The 15,844-nt window shown below is 50.3% G+C and overlaps 1 long non-coding RNA gene across 1 annotated transcript; it reads right to left on the minus strand.

Annotated features, from left to right (window-relative positions):
* Positions 1 to 11,371: 11,371 nt before the first annotated feature.
* LOC123068410 (uncharacterized) lies at positions 11,372 to 13,390 on the minus strand. The gene is made up of 4 exons (XR_006431740.1): positions 13,168 to 13,390; positions 12,949 to 13,079; positions 12,508 to 12,582; positions 11,372 to 11,899 (listed from the first exon to the last, which is right to left on the minus strand). It is a non-coding gene; the product is annotated as an uncharacterized lncRNA (long non-coding RNA).
* Between the last annotated feature and the right edge of the window lie 2,454 nt (positions 13,391 to 15,844).

Here is a 15,844-nt window from a genome sequence, read left to right on the forward strand (position 1 = left end):
ATCATGCCCTTTAAATTGAGTACATGCTCCTCCGCACTCTCCGCGTCTTCAAGGACTGCTTGCATCATCGCCGTCTCATCGGAGTACTCCTCGTCCGACGGGCTGTCGGACAACTCAACCTACTGCTCGTATATGTACTCCAAATCAGAATCCATTGCTAGAAAGAAGAAGAAACAAGTGTTTTTAGCTCCGACATGCGAACAGTTGTCGGGCATGGTAGAGGATGGTACCTAGCGGGGCAGTCGGACAATAGGGGGTTGAACGGAGATGGAGGAGAAGCTGCGGGGAGCCCTACTTGATCGTCGGAGGTGACGGAGACGCAGATTTCTGGCATGGATGTGGCGTGGTGGCCGCGGTGGTGGAGTGGCGGCAACGGAAAGAGAGAAAGAAGGAAGGAGAGAAAATGGGGAGGATGGAGTCGCGGGGTCCGGGAAAGGTTTTTGGGTGGGCCTGGGATGTCGGATTCGTACGTTTCGCGTGTCCGGACTCCTGCAAACCTCCCCCACTTTTGTCTCCGTTTTATGGAAGAAATCGCGTCCGGACCGCCCTGCGGACTGATACAGGACCTCGTTGGATGGCTTTTGCGATCCGGGCGGTTGCGGGGGGTTTACCGGTCCGCCTTGGAGATGCCCTTAGCATCAACTTCTTTTAACTACTACTTATATACATCTAGCTGGTGTTATTTTTTGCCCCTTTCAACTGTTCTAGAAATTGAAATATGTATCTCAATAAGAAGAAAAGAATTGAAACTTTAAAAAAAATGTCCACTCATGGCTTTTCCCCCAAAGTAAGAATGATTATTTTATGGCAAATGGATTTTAACGGCTTAACCCAAAGGATATTAGACGTGTCAAATTTGTAGGGAAAAAAAATCCTGCATTTAACATCTTTTCTAACAGTGCAAAACATTTTCCCTTTTTTTTCAAATATCTCTCGGTTGTTCACTTAACAAGAACAAGTTAAAGAAAAAGAAGTTCTTCACGCTCACTAACTATTGCCTGCTCTCTTACCGTTTTTGTTACATGCAGCTGGCATGTCTACAATTTTCTATTCATAGTTAGCATCAAGTCTTGTGTGTGCTTGTTTTTTTTTCCTTCTGAGCAACCTGGATTTTGTAGTTAGCGTTCACGATTCAAATAAACCCTGGTGCGTTATATCTTTGTTTCTGAACCAACAATGTCAACAACACTCCTGTCCTGAATATCATCAGTTATACAGTTTTAGTCTTCTGAACTAGTATTTGAAAAATACGAGACGATTTCAGACAATATGTCTCCGCAATGTTATTATGTTTACAGTTGCTCACAAGAAGAGTATATGCTCAGGCTCGGAACTCCGAGTAAGTACCCTCGCCAAAAAGAAAATACTTCCAGTAAGTAGTAATAACTGACGTTGTTCAACATTCACAGTTGTAAATTCCCCTGTGAACACAACTAAATATAGTTCCAACCTCCACATAAAAATCAGAGTTTTCACAAATTTCACACTGCAGTTACTCACAAATTTCAACCTATTGCTGGTTGGTGATTAATGCACACTTACATCTCAGCTTGTAGCCTGATGTTGTTTCTCAACTCCCAAGGAACAACATTCTTCAAGTACTGATGGTGTTCAGCCTTCACAGTTGTAAACTCATCTGTGAACAGAACTAAAATATAGCTTCAGGCTTCATGTACCAAACACACTTTTTTTCACAAATTTCAATCTGAAAGTTTTCTAGTCCCAAGTAGCAGCAGACATGTACCTTTTCCAAGTACATCAAAATGTGCATGACAAACAAAACAAGTTCAAAGTCTTTCTGAGGTTTTAACTAGAAGCAATGTGTCAGACATTATATCGCAGAAATGCACAAGAACATCAAAAGTATTGTAGTCAACACTCAGCCACAAGTTACAATTTAGATGGATTTGGTGCAATGGGAATATTAATTCTGATATACATGGGACAAATTGTGAGCTCCAGCCACACTACTAATGCAACAATGGTGGTTCCATAAAGATGCATGAGACAATCTAGAGCAACAACAGTTTGAAAGTTTCACGGGCATCATATTCAGTCAACTACCTTAGTTCAGAGAGTCGGTAGAGGGGGTCTTCGCAGATTCTGCATTGTCAGGAGAGGCAATTAATTCTTCTAGTGTGCGGAACCTCTTGTGATCGGCTGCCAGTTCTTCCATGGGCCCCTTGCGCCGTTCACGCTTCAGTTGAAACCTAGGACTTGTCCTAGAAGTGCCAGTATGGTAATCCTTCCTAGCATGTTTCACCTTCCCCCTCACCAGCTCTGCATCAGCACCATCAGAGGTCAGAGCCTCAGCTGGCAGCTCTTCCACAGACCCGTTACAACATCCATGCTTTGTTTCAAACCTAGGACTTGTCCGAGGAGTACCGGTATGGAAGTTCTTCCTAGAATGTTTCACTTCCCCTCTCACCAGCTCAGCATCACTACCTTCAGAGGTCAGAACCTCGGCTGGCATTTCTTCCACGGATCCGTTATGACATTCATGCTTCGGTTCAAACCTAGGACTTCTCCGAGGAGTGCCAACAGGGTAGTTCTTCCTAGGATGTTTCAGCTTCCCTCTCACCAGCTCCGCGTCGCCAACTTCAGAGATCAGTGCCTCGGCTGGCAGCTCTTCCACAGGCCCGTTATGATATTCATGCTTTGGTTCAAACCTAGGACTTGTCCGAGGAGTGCCGGTATGGTAGTTCTTCTTAGGACGTTTCACCTTCCCTCTCACCAACTCCGCATCGCCACCTTCAGAAATCAGTGCCTCGGCTGGCAGCTCTTCGACAGGCCCGTTACGACAATCAAGCTTGTGTTCAAACCTAGGACTTTTCCTAGGAGTGCTAGCATGGTAGTTCTTCCTATGATGTTTGAGCTTCCCTCTCACCAGCTCTTCATTGCCACCTTCAGAGGTCAGAGCCTCGGCTGGCAGCTCTTCTGGGAGGCCACGACCGGCATGGGAGAGCCGGGGGATCGCGAGGACATGGTGGCGCTATCGGCGCTGATCCGTGCGGTGCCACCAGAGCTGGTGCCCATCCTCGCCACGAAGGACACCTCCGCTGAGGCGTGGGAGGCGATCAAGCTGATGAAGATGGGGGTGCACCGCGCGTGCAACGCGACGGCGCAGCGCCTCCGCAAGGAGTTCGAGGCGCTCGCGTTCAAGGACGGCGAGACGCTCGACAGTTTCGCCATCTGCGCCACGAACGTTGCCAACAACCTGCGATCCTTGGGCGACAAAGTGGAGGAGGTAAAGGTTGTGGAAAAAATCCTCAATTCCGTTCCCTCTAAGTACTCGCAAATAGCGTGTTCGATCGAGACTCTGCTCGATCTGGAAGATCTGTCTGTGGAGGAGCTGATCTGCCGGCTCATGACTGCTTGAAAAGCGGTACGGGGGCGGGTCCTCGGAGGGAGCAGGGTCCCAACTTCTCCTCACGGAGGAGGAATGGATCGCGCGCGACAAGAAGATGAAGGATCAGGGCTCGAGCTCCGGCGGTGCCAGCGGCAAGAGAGGCCGCGGCAAGCCGGAAAACGGCAAGGGCAACGGTGGCCGCGACATGTCGCATGTCAAGTGCTACAACTGCAACAAGTTTGCAGGACACTTCTCGCGTGACTGCAAGGAGCCACGGCGAGAACGAAAGGGGCAACTGCAGCAGCCCCGAGCGCAGGCACACCTCGCCTAAGCCGGCGAGGAAGAGAAGGCCGCCCTCCTCATCCGCATCTGCACAATCAGCGACGACGACAGCCCGTCGCTGCTGATGGCACGGGTGGACGTGCCGACGACGCTACTGAACGGCAACGGCGCACACGTCGATCTGGTGGAGGAACGCGTCCTCCTCGCCAACGAGCCGCGCCGTGACGACACCTGGTTCCTTGACACAGGGGCGAGCAACCACATGACAGGGAATCGCTCTGTCTTCTCGGAGCTGGACACCTCCGTCACGGGCACAGTGAAGTTCGGGGACGGATCGCTGGTGGAGATCAAGGGGCGCGGCACCGTGCTCTTCGCGTGCGCGAACGGCGATCACCTCGCCCTCGTCGACGTCTACCACATCCCTCGACTTCGTAGCAGCAGCATCAGCCTCGGACAGCTCGAGGAAAACGGATGCCAGATCACGATCCGTGATGGGTATCTCAAGCTCCATGATCGCCATGAACGCCTTCTCGCCACGGTGCCCAGGGCGCGGAACCGCCTGTACCTCGTCATGCTCGCCATCGCCAAGCCAGTGTGTCTCGCAGCGGTGCGCGGCGATGAATCCTGGAGGTGGCACGAGCGCTACGTCCACCTCAACTTCGACGCGCTCCACAAGCTTGCGCGCCACGACATGGTGCGTGGCCTGCCCACAATTGATCACGCCGGGCAGCTGTGCGACAGTTGTCTGGCGGGCAAGCAGCGCCGCACCTTGTTCCCGCAGCAGGCCAAGAAACGCGCCACGGGCCTGCTCGATCTGGTGCACGGCGACCTGTGCGGCCCGATCACGCCGGCGACGCCAGGAGGGCGTCGTTATTTCCTTTTGCTGGTCGACGATCTGAGCCGCCATATGTGGCTCACCCTCCTAACGACGAAGGATTAGGCGGCAACAGCTATCAAGCAGTTCAAGGCTGGGGCAGAGGTGGAAACAGGGCGCAAGCTGCGTCTGCTCCGCACGGACGGCGGTGGGGAGTTCACGGTGGCCACGTTCTCTGCATTCTGTGCAGACGAGGGCGTGGGACGTCAGCTCACAGCGCCGTACTCACCACAGCAAAACGGCGTCGTAGAGCACCGTAACCAGACGATCATCGCCACCGCACGGAGCATGATGAAAGCCATGGCAGTGCCGGCCAGGTTCTGGGGAGAGGCGGTTGTTGGCCCTGTCCCGATGCCGAGTACTTCCGGCAACGGCGATACGACCGACGACGAACGACGATGACAAACGAAGCTCGCTGACGAACTCGACGAAGTTACTTTACGCCGAGATGCACCGCAGTGCAAAAGCTAGCCTCCTGCTAGCGGCTCCTGATCGATCCACCAACACAGTGCAAAGCTGGCCCAAGCTAGCCGTCCTGCTACTGATCGATTCTACGTGAAGTTGCAGCAAACAATACCACAGTATATGTACGTACACAACGGCCAGCCGGCCGGAAGCAACACGCACGCACACAAATCTAATGTATTGCCAAAGGCTCGTCTCGAGCCTTGTCTTCGCTTTATTGCTTTCAACTTACGGTTTGTACAAGGGGCTTTACATGTATATATAGAACCTAGACTAGATTGCACCGAACCGAGTCGATGGCTACTACTAGTCCTATTCAGTTACGTACATGCAAATCCTATTAGGTGACTGTCACGTATCCTATCCGGACACCTGCGTACACACGTACGGGAGAAACCCACGTCGAGTTTAACTTCAACAATCACCCCCCTAAACACGACGCCGTCACGTCACAGCTCCGACGCCGATCCTTCTTTGCATCTCCAAGAACTTCTCTCGATCCAAAGCCTTGGTTAGCATGTCCGCCAGTTGATCATCGGTGCGATTGTAGTTGACCTCCATCTTTCCTTCTTCCACGCAGTTCTTTATATATTGATACATCGTATCAATGTGCTTGCTCCTTTCACGCCGCACTGGATCCTCACGTAGAAAAGTTGTAGACTCACTATCAACATTGAGCACCACTTGTTTCGGATCTCGATCCATGAGATCACCGTGTAGCCTCCTTAGCCACACACTTTGGCACACCGCAGTGGTAGCTGCAATATACTCTATTGCATCAACTGCGGATACTTTGCTCTTCTTGCTCAGCTCAAGACGAGGTTCCATTGGAGCGACAATGTGATTGTAATCTTTCATGCCACGGCCTTCAAGTACCTTCCTTGCATATGCCTCCTGGCATAGTGTGATCCCCTCCGGCTTTTGATGTACCTCTGTCCCGAGGTTGCAACTCAAAAGGCCTAGATCATCCATCTTGAAAAGCTCCTTCATCTGTAGCTTGAACTTTGCAATCACCTCTTCATCTGCTCCAGTTATCAACAGATCGTCGACGTAGATGCCAACTAGTAGACGATCCCTTCCTTCACCTCTCTTGTACATCGCATGCTCTAGTGGGGCTTTCTCAAATCCAAGAGAAATTAATGTCTGATCAAGTTTGATGTTCCACGTCCGAGAGCCTTGTCGTAGCCCGTACAAGACTTTGTGTAGCTTCAGTACCTTGTGTTTCTCTCCCTCTTTGATGAATCCCGGTGGCTGATTCACATACACATCTCCTTCTAACTCGCCATTCAAAAACGCGGGTTTTACATCCATGTGATGTATCTTCCATGATTCCTGAACCGCGAGAGCGATGAGTAATTCCACTGATTTCACCTTTGCAACGGGAACGAACACTTCTTCGAAGTCCGCACCTTCCTCTTGCACGTACTCTTTGGCTACTAGCCTCGCTTTGTGCTTCACGCATCGGCATCTTTCTTAATCATAAATTCCCACTTGAGATCCATGATTTTTTCATTGTCGGGAAGATCCACAAGCTCCCATATATTGTTGTCGTGGATCGACCTCAGCTCCTCTTCCATAACCTGACGCCAACACTCCTTTGTGTTCGCATCCTTAAAATCCGCCGGTTCCTTGGCGCTTGCTAGACACCGCTGTCCACTCCTTTTCACTTTTACCGGGCCTATTGTCCGAAGAGCTTGCTTCGGTTGCATGCTTGACACCGGTTCAAGCAATACTAACGCAGCCGGGGTCCCTCCCAGTACGCCTCCGTGCGAGCCATCTGGTCCGCATGGACTGCTGACCTGCTCCTCAGGTGCAACGCCTCGTGCAGCACGCTTTAACCCATATGGCATGCTGCTAATGCCTGGTTGAAAACCTCCTGGTGAAGAGCCTAGCTCACCACCACGTGAACCACCAGGCCCACTTGCTTCATGGCTTTCACGCCTGCTGCGTGATGGGCTGCATGCCGTCGTTACTGCGTACTGACCACCGGATACCATCGAGCTGGTCCTATTTTCAGAACACTCTCCAGCGTGTCTCAAGCTAGCCGCACAGGTCGATGATGCACCAGCCTCTTCCGATGCGTCAGTGTTCACTGTATATTTGTCCAGCTTTGCATCAACACCAACAACGGTCGTAGCACTTGTGTCTGTTGTTTCTTCGTGGACTTCCGGCGTCACGTACGCCTTTATTTTCTCTGGATGCATCGCACGAAGACTGCTTCTCCATGGCCGAGTACACGTGGCAATAGCTGCGTCCGCTCCAGCGAAGTTAGCACTTATGCCCGTAACATCGACGTAATCTTCGGAACCACCCCCCATGTCCGTAGCGTCGACATGAGTTTCCGAACCATGATCTTGACAGTGAACTTTTTCTTCACGGAGCACGGCAATTTCTTTAGCCGATGCTTGAAGAACTGGATCCACCTTGTCCACGAGTTCACACATCAACATCATGTCACTGTCGTCACCTTGCTGGGCCATGAGCGCCTTCTGCTTCGGTGCTTCCTCGCAGTCAGCCTTGAAGTGACCAAGGAGGCCACAGTTATAACACCTCACTTTCCTGATGTCAAACTTCCTCCTCGGTGGTGCAGGTGCAGCCTCATCGTCTGAGTCGTCGTCCGAGTCAGCGAAGTTCTTTCTCGTCGAACGCTGCTTCCCCTTCTTCTTGCTACTGCTTATGGATCCGCCTCTCTTTTCTAGGGCGATCCACTGCGCCTTCGTGAGCATCACAAGCTCGTCGTTCCTCCCGTCCCCAAGACTGTACCGCATACGCTCATCATGAGCCTTGTACCGTCCGACAAGATCGTCGATGGAGAGAGTCGCGAGATCGACGCACTGCTCGATCGCCGTGACAATTTGCAGGTACCGGGGAGGGGCTGCGCGCAAGAACCGCCGGACAACCGAGGTCTCCGTGAGGTTTTCACCAAGCGCACGGATCCGATTGACGAGAGTAGCCACCCGTGAAGCGAACGCATCCACGGACTCATTGTCGCCCATGACCAAAGTCTCATAGTTCCTTAGGAGAGTTTGGAGATTGGCTTGCTTGACGCGGGTGTGTCCCTCGAACATGAGCTTGAGCGTATCCCACACCTCCTTCGCCGTTGCTTTGGCGATTAGGTGCTGGAGGACATCTATCGGCATCACCGAGTAAATCGCTGACGCCGCCTGCCGATCCTTCCGGTGCTCGGCTCCCTCCTTCTTGAACGCGTCGCCTCCGGGATCCACCGTGTCCCATAGCTCGTTGGCGCGGAGACCACACTCCATGAGGGCCTTCCAGACCCCGAAGTTCTCGCGATCAAACCGTGGATACGACGAACTCGCCGGAGTAGCAATTACTTTAGCTGCACCGGAGTACTCCACCAGCTGCTTGGTCTTGTCCTTCTCGTCGTCCGACATGATCTCCCGTTACTAGAAGATCAACCTTGCTCTGATACCAATTGTTGGCCCTGTCCCGATGCCGAGTACTTCCGGCAACGACGATACGACCGACGACGAACGACGATGACAAACGAAGCTCGCTGACGAACTCGACGAAGTTACTTTACGCCGAGATGCACCGCAGTGCAAAAGCTAGCCTCCTGCTAGCGGCTCCTGATCGATCCACCAACACAGTGCAAAGCTGGCCCAAGCTAGCCGTCCTGCTACTGATCGATTCTACGTGAAGTTGCAGCAAACAATACCACAGTATATGTACGTACACAACGGCCAGCCGGCCGGAAGCAACACGCACGCACACAAATCTAATGTATTGCCAAAGGCTCGTCTCGAGCCTTGTCTTCGCTTTATTGCTTTCAACTTACGGTTTGTACAAGGGGCTTTACATGTATATATAGAACCTAGACTAGATTGCACCGAACCGAGTCGATGGCTACTACTAGTCCTATTCAGTTACGTACATGCAAATCCTATTAGGTGACTGTCACGTATCCTATCCGGACACCTGCGTACACACGTACGGGAGAAACCCACGTCGAGTTTAACTCCAACAGCGGTGTCAACAGCTGTGTACCTCTTGAACCTCTCGCCCACGAAAAGCGTCGATGGTAGGACTCCATTTGAGGTATGGCATGGTTACAAACCTGATGTGAGTTACTTGCGCGTGTTTGGCTGTGTGGTGCACGTCAAGGTCACGAAGCCGCACTTGTCGAAGCTTGAAGACAGGAGCAAGCCGATGGTGTTTTTCTGCTATGAGCCCGGAACGGCAGCATACCGTGTCTACGACCCTGTCGGCAATCGCGTGCACGTCACACGTGACCTCGTCTTCGACGAGGGTGCTCGCTGGGACTGGGAGAACACTGCGGAGGCGCAGGAGGCTGCTCCGCTCCATGTCGAGTTCTTCTCCTACCCAGCCACAAGCACCCTGGCTACACAGGTGGCCACGACGAATGAAGGTGATGCCTCCGAACCAGCGACGCCTGCACCAGCGGCAACCGCTCTCGAGAGCGACGGCGCGTCGGGAAGCTGCCCTTCGCCACCGCCAAGTCCCAGCTCCACCACTGCAGCCACAACTACCACTCCACCACGCCCACTGCACCCCATGGTCACGTGAGCACGCGACGGCATTGTGCAGCCCAACAAGCTGTACGATGACTTTGTGTTGGCAGCAGAGGTGGATGCATTCGAGCTGGACGAGCAGTGTCTTGCTGCTGCGGAGGAACCAGCCAGCGTGGACGCAACGCTGTCTGAGGCGTGCTGGAGAAGGGCCATGGACGACGAGCTGGGGTCGATTCGCGGCAACGATACGTGGGAGCTCACCACGCTCCCGCGTGGTCACCGCGCGATTGGCCTCAAATGGGTCTTCAAGGTCAAGAAGGACCCAGAGGGCAATGTGATCAAGCACAAGGCGCGCCTTGTCGCCAAGGGCTACGTCCAACGACAAGGGGTGGATTTCGACGAGGTCTTCACGCCGGTAGCAAGGATGGAGACCGTGCGGTTGCTGCTCGCAATGGCCGCCCACTGTGAGTGGCAAGTGCACCACATGGACGTAAAGTCCGCGTTCCTCAATGGCGATCTCGCGGAGGAGGTCTACGTGCACCAGCCACCAGGGTACGTCAGCGTCGGCAACGAGAACAAGGTGTTGCGGCTGCGGAAGGCGCTCTATGGACTCTGTCAGGCGCCGCGGGCATGGAATGCCAAACTGGACGAATCTCTCGTCTCGCTCGGATTCGAGTGGAGCCCGCTCGAGCACGCCGTGTACAAGAGGAGCAGTGGCAAGGGGACGCTCATCGTCGGCGTCTACGTCGACGACCTGATCATCACGGGCACGTACGAGGAGGAGATCACATCGTTCAAGGAACAGATGCATCATCTCTTTGACATGAGCGACCTCAGCCTGCTGAGCTACTACCTAGGGATGGAGGTGAAGCAGGAGGCAGGTGAGATCACCATCTGCCAAAGCTCTTATGCTCTGAAGATCTTGGAGGCGGCCGGCATGTCTGGCTGCAACGCTTGTCACACACCGATGGAAGCGCGGCTGAAGCTGTGCAAGGGGAGCGCTGGTGACGCCGTCGACGCCACGCGTTTTCGGAGCATTGTCGGGAGCCTTCGGTATCTCTGCAACACCAGGCCTGACATCACGCACGCCGTTGGCATGGTGAGCAGGTACATGGAGGCTCCTACGACGGCGCACTGGGCTGCGGTGAAACAAGTGCTGCGCTACATCAGCGGAACAACGGGATATGGATGCTGCTACATGAAGGGGAAGACACCGGATCCTGTTGTTCTGACAGGGTTCAGTGATAGCGATCATGTAGGCGATCTTGACGACCGCAAAAGCACGACTGGATACGCCTTCTTCCTCAACTCAGGCATCATCACGTGGACGTCGCAGAAGCAGAAGGTTGTCGCCCTTTCGTCCTGTGAGGCGGAGTACATTGCGGCGGCGACAGCGACGTGTCAAGGGGTGTGGCTGAGTCGTCTTCTTGGGGAGCTGATCGGCAAACCGCCGGCAACGGTGAAGCTGCGGATAGACAACATGTCCGCAATCGAGCTTTGCAAGAACCCAGTTCATCACGAGCGCAGCAAGCACATTGACACTCGTTACCACTACATTCGTGAGAAGGTCGCGGAGGGCAAGGTGGGCGTTGAGCATATCGGAACCAACGGCCAGCTCGCCGACGTTCTTACCAAGGCATTGGGCCGTGCAAGATTCACGGAGATGAGGCTCAAGCTTGGAGTCATGGAGATTTCACCAGGGCGTCAGGATTAGGAGGGGATTTGTTGTCTCTGTAATCCTGCGCCTAGTTTAGTCGTCAGTCAAGTTCAGTTAGAAGTAAAACGGCTAGTGCATGAGCCTGTTTGTGCACTGACCGATTCTTAGTTTGCTTAGCTAGGTTAGTTAGGCCGCTGTGCGCGCATCGTGGGATGGCACGAGCTCATGCGAGCATGGCGGCGTAAAGGGAGGTGGCGAGTGGACGTGGAATGGCACGGCCGTGAAGCTCGGATCACTCTCCCAGTCATTCTGTAATCGCAGTATACATAACAGAGAAGGAAAAACAAGAAAAGTTGCAGTTTGTGCGCAACGCAAAACACCTAGTCTTCTCTCTGAATCCGATCGATCTTGCTGCCGCTGCCTGACATGCACATCTTGGCTTCCTTCACTAGCTACAACAAGCGGTTCTTTTTCCGTAACCAAGGACAATGTGGTGACTTCCAAAGCATGTCCGCAAGCAGCAGCCTCTTGTCTTCCTTCACTAGCTGCAGCAAACAGAGCCTGCACATCTTGCCTTCCTTCACTAGTTGCAACAAAAGCAGCCTGCACATCTTGGATTCCTTCACCAGCTATGACATGCATAGTCTTCCTATCAAACGACGCCGCCCGGTGCTGAGTAGCAATATGATCCTCCTGAACAGTCTCGTCGTCGCTGCTGCTCAAGTCAATAATATCATGATCACTCAGATCTATGAAAACTATTACAGTCATTTTGTGGCCTGAAATAGTAAAATTGCATGAGCAATGATTAATGAAGAATGGTGCAGGAATAAAAACAAGCTGAAGCTATATCCATCCATCAGACATTTCAGCCCTAAGGGAAAAGAAACAAGTAGCAAGGATAATAAAAATAACCAAAGTCACCTACCCTTTTTAAGAATCGAGATATTTGAACATTTATGTAGCTATCATAACATGACTAGCTCTTTAACTTGGAGCACCGGCCATGAACTCTTTTGTAAGTACATGTGGTAAAAAAACAATGAATGTACTACCGAAGACAAATGCAGTAAGATTATTTTCATATAACCCGTCATAAATATTTTAATGTGCAAATCAAAGAACTCTGATTCCAGGGCTCTAGCGGTTGGTTTGGTTCCTACATATCCATTCAGTATATCTTGATTGAAAATGAAGCTATCATTTCCTTCTGTACATTGCTAAATGAATGGATTTCACAAGAGGTTGAGAAGCTCGAGTAGTAGTAAGAATTAGAGTTCTTCCTCAATTATGGAATTTTTCACATAGCTCAGGTCAATTAGCATCTCCATGTGTTGAGTTAAAAGTAACAGCGACATTCCTAAAAATCGAACAAAAATGACTTTACCGGATCCAAGTGTGACCAAACTGTCGCTTTCTTGATCATATCCACTAGAATGAGGCTATTTGTGAATCTTGAGACCTGAAATTCAACACATTCCACAAATTTAGTAGTAATCCGTAAGTTCAACACTACTATAAGCTGACTACTGGATTTTCAACTAACCCCTCTTTAAGAATGGAGATACTAATATCATATCAAAGAAACAACTAATATTTCCTTAATTAACTGCTGTTTTTGGCTTCAAGAGTCGAAGTTATCATATCAACGAAACAACTATATTTCCTTAATTAACTGCTATTTTTGGCTTCGACGGCCACTTCGACTTAAAGTACCGGCCATGAACTCTCTTCACTTAATACATGGAAGAAACAGTTCGGAAATCCCGAAGAGGGCATCTGAAAAGAAGAGGTCGGGAAGAGAAAGACACAGACGGAGGCAGCAGACCTTGGTTCCTCTGCTTCCCCTTCTCAATCTCACCCCACCTTCAGTCTACTTCCTTCCTCGCCTCGGCCCCTCCGCTTGGCCCCCTTCCAAGCTCCAACAAAACGGCCGGAAACCAAAGCCCGATCGGTGCTCTGCAAGGAAACCAGCAGAGATCGTTGAGCAGCGAGCAAGAACCAGCGCAAAATCAGCTCCAAGAAAAGAAAGACGGGGGTTCCTCACCCGCAGGACGGATTGACCGGAGGCCTTCGCTCCGCGCCCACGGCAGCGTGGCCCACCGGAGGAGGAGCTGATCTGGTGGGGAATGCCCTCCGAGGGAGGGATCGGTTCAGTCAGTCAAGAGCGGCCATGAGGATTGAGGCATACGGGGCAGAGTGGACGGAGGAGCCACGGGTGGGAAGAAAACTAGAAATGGGAGGAGCTCGGCCTACGATGATCACGTGGGGGGTTTCTGCGCCGCGGGACCCACCGAGAACAGTGGGCAGGCACAACAAAAAGAACGTGTAGAACAGTCCAACTCCTTTCACGCCTTAAAAAAGGCCCATAAGCCCCGAAACGATTTGACCATGTCAAATCAAATGTCTTTTTGACAAATATTTGTTGACCACCGTAAATTTAGTTGATAAGCATGATAAATCGGCCAGAAAATTGGCGTGCTTGCTAACTAAACTTTGCATCCTCGCGTCAACTAAAATCGCCATAAAATGTTCTATCTGCCATAATGAAATCCCGAACGTTCAGGATTTATCATTTTCGAAAAAAAAACCTCCTTTCACTTTGTGATTGAAAAAAAAACTCATTATTGCCTCTCCCCCCCCCCCTTCTTCCGCCACCTCCTGTGTCACTCCCGCAGGCGGCCCGGGAGAAAAAACCCTATCTCTCCCACCACTAAACGTTTACTATGCTTAAACTATCTACAACTAAGATAAAATGCAAGATATAACTAATGTACTTAGAAAGATAAAGTTAAAAGTCAGGTACTATTATATATTACTCCTCCCGTAAAGAAATATATGAGCGCTTAGATCACTGCTCTTATATTTCTTTACCGAGGGAGTAGTTTCTAAAAATAAAAAGAGAGAAAGTTTTATGGTTATGAAGGTAGTGGTGGAATTTTGCCTGGGCAAACGATGACATAACATACCCGGTGCACACACTTGTTAGAATTGTTATCCGGTACACAATATATAGGTCAAGTCTTCCAATCTCGACCATCCAACCCATAAGGCGTTGATCCAAGGGCCCTTGGACATGTTTAGGCCCCTCCAAAGCCTTTCTTTCCTATAGCATCAAACCACGTTCGAATCCATCAAGTTTGGAAGGATTTAGAGTCAATCTTGTCACTCTATTTGAAAGTGCTAGTTTTTGTAAATACTGGATTGGGCTCACACACTGCGTGCAAACTTTGAATTGGGTGATTCCAAGTGCTATAATTTTGCTATGATGTGGAGTATAAATTTCATGTATTGATTTTCTTCATTTGACTCGATCTTAAGGGGTCAAAGTGATGATCTTTAATAATTAAACTTGCATGGACAGATATGTAGTAACTCCAAATTTTACGGGACATTGAAGGTTTTTCATAGTTCATTGAATTTTTATGAAGCTCCTACACACAGAAGGGAAAACAAGTAATTGTGCTTGTCTTGCAATTATTAATAGGTTAGTCCAAACAAATATCAAAGTTTGCATAAAGAATAAGATAGTGGCATGAAACATACAAAAAATATAGATACGTCGAAGACTTGTCAAGGGCGAGATGTGGCAAGATGCTCACGGAGACTGCTGCCAAAAGTCGTGCTCTGACTAAGGCCGGAGTCGTCGATGGCGGCGCCTACAGGCACCTCCCCTTGTTGCATTGATGTTGCAGCCTCCCCTTCTTTTCCGAACATGCTTTGGTGGAAACCCTAGATCCGGTCTCCCTTGAACTCAAATAATATGTTAGCATGCATCCACGCTGCTTGAGCACTTTTTGTACAAGATTATCAGGGGTTATGCTCAAGGCCAGAGCTTCAAGTAAGTAGCACTAATAACTGATTATGTTCAACCTTCATATAGCTCCAGCGGCCATGTACCAAATCACATACTCCGCAGAAATTTTACGTTACAGAAATTTCAACCTATTGCTGGTTTAGTTACATCTCAGCTTGCAGCCAGGATGAGAAGAACAAAAATGTAGTTTTCTTAACTGACAATTAAATAACACTGGTTGTGTGCCTTTTTTATGTACATCAAAATAACACCTTAGAAAATGTACATGTCAAAACAAGTTAAAAATCTCTTGGAGATATTTAACTGGAAGTTCAGCAGCAGCTTGTCGAACAAAAAGGGACATAAACTGATCTGCAATTCTTCAAGGCGAAAATGGACTCATCTGTTGGAATAATCCAAACATTATGGTAGTTAATTTGACAAGTACAAGTTATACGTGTGTGAGGTTCTGGTCTTCAATTAGGATTAGTACTAGGGTGATCAACGTTGCCGGTTGATTAGTTAGGAAAGTGTACGATGTCTTTGTGCTAGTAGTCTACGTGTGCTAATAGATTAGGAAAGCTGAGACCGGTTGGAATTGGAGTTAGCTTGGTCGTGTCCTAGTATGGTAGTAGTACTAGTCCGTATAGGTTAGGAAAAAGGAGTCATGATCGGTTGCTTGGAGTCGGCTGCTGCACCTATATATATGCATCAGCCTGCGTCATTGTAACATAGAAAAGAAGAAAAGAGAAATAAAGTGGAAAATAAGGGCACGACAAGGGCCCTTGGCTATCGGATTTTTGTGCGCGTGTGTTCGTGCAATTTGATGTGATCGATCCTGTGGGAGAATTTCCAACAATTGGTATTAGAGCAAGGTCGCGGTGAAGCTGTGCTTGCCCCGGGATGGCGACCCGACTAGCGCCTCGGG

This window comes from Triticum aestivum, chromosome 3B (genome assembly GCF_018294505.1).
Source record: "Triticum aestivum cultivar Chinese Spring chromosome 3B, IWGSC CS RefSeq v2.1, whole genome shotgun sequence".
Classification (NCBI taxonomy): Eukaryota; Viridiplantae; Streptophyta; class Magnoliopsida; order Poales; family Poaceae; genus Triticum; species Triticum aestivum.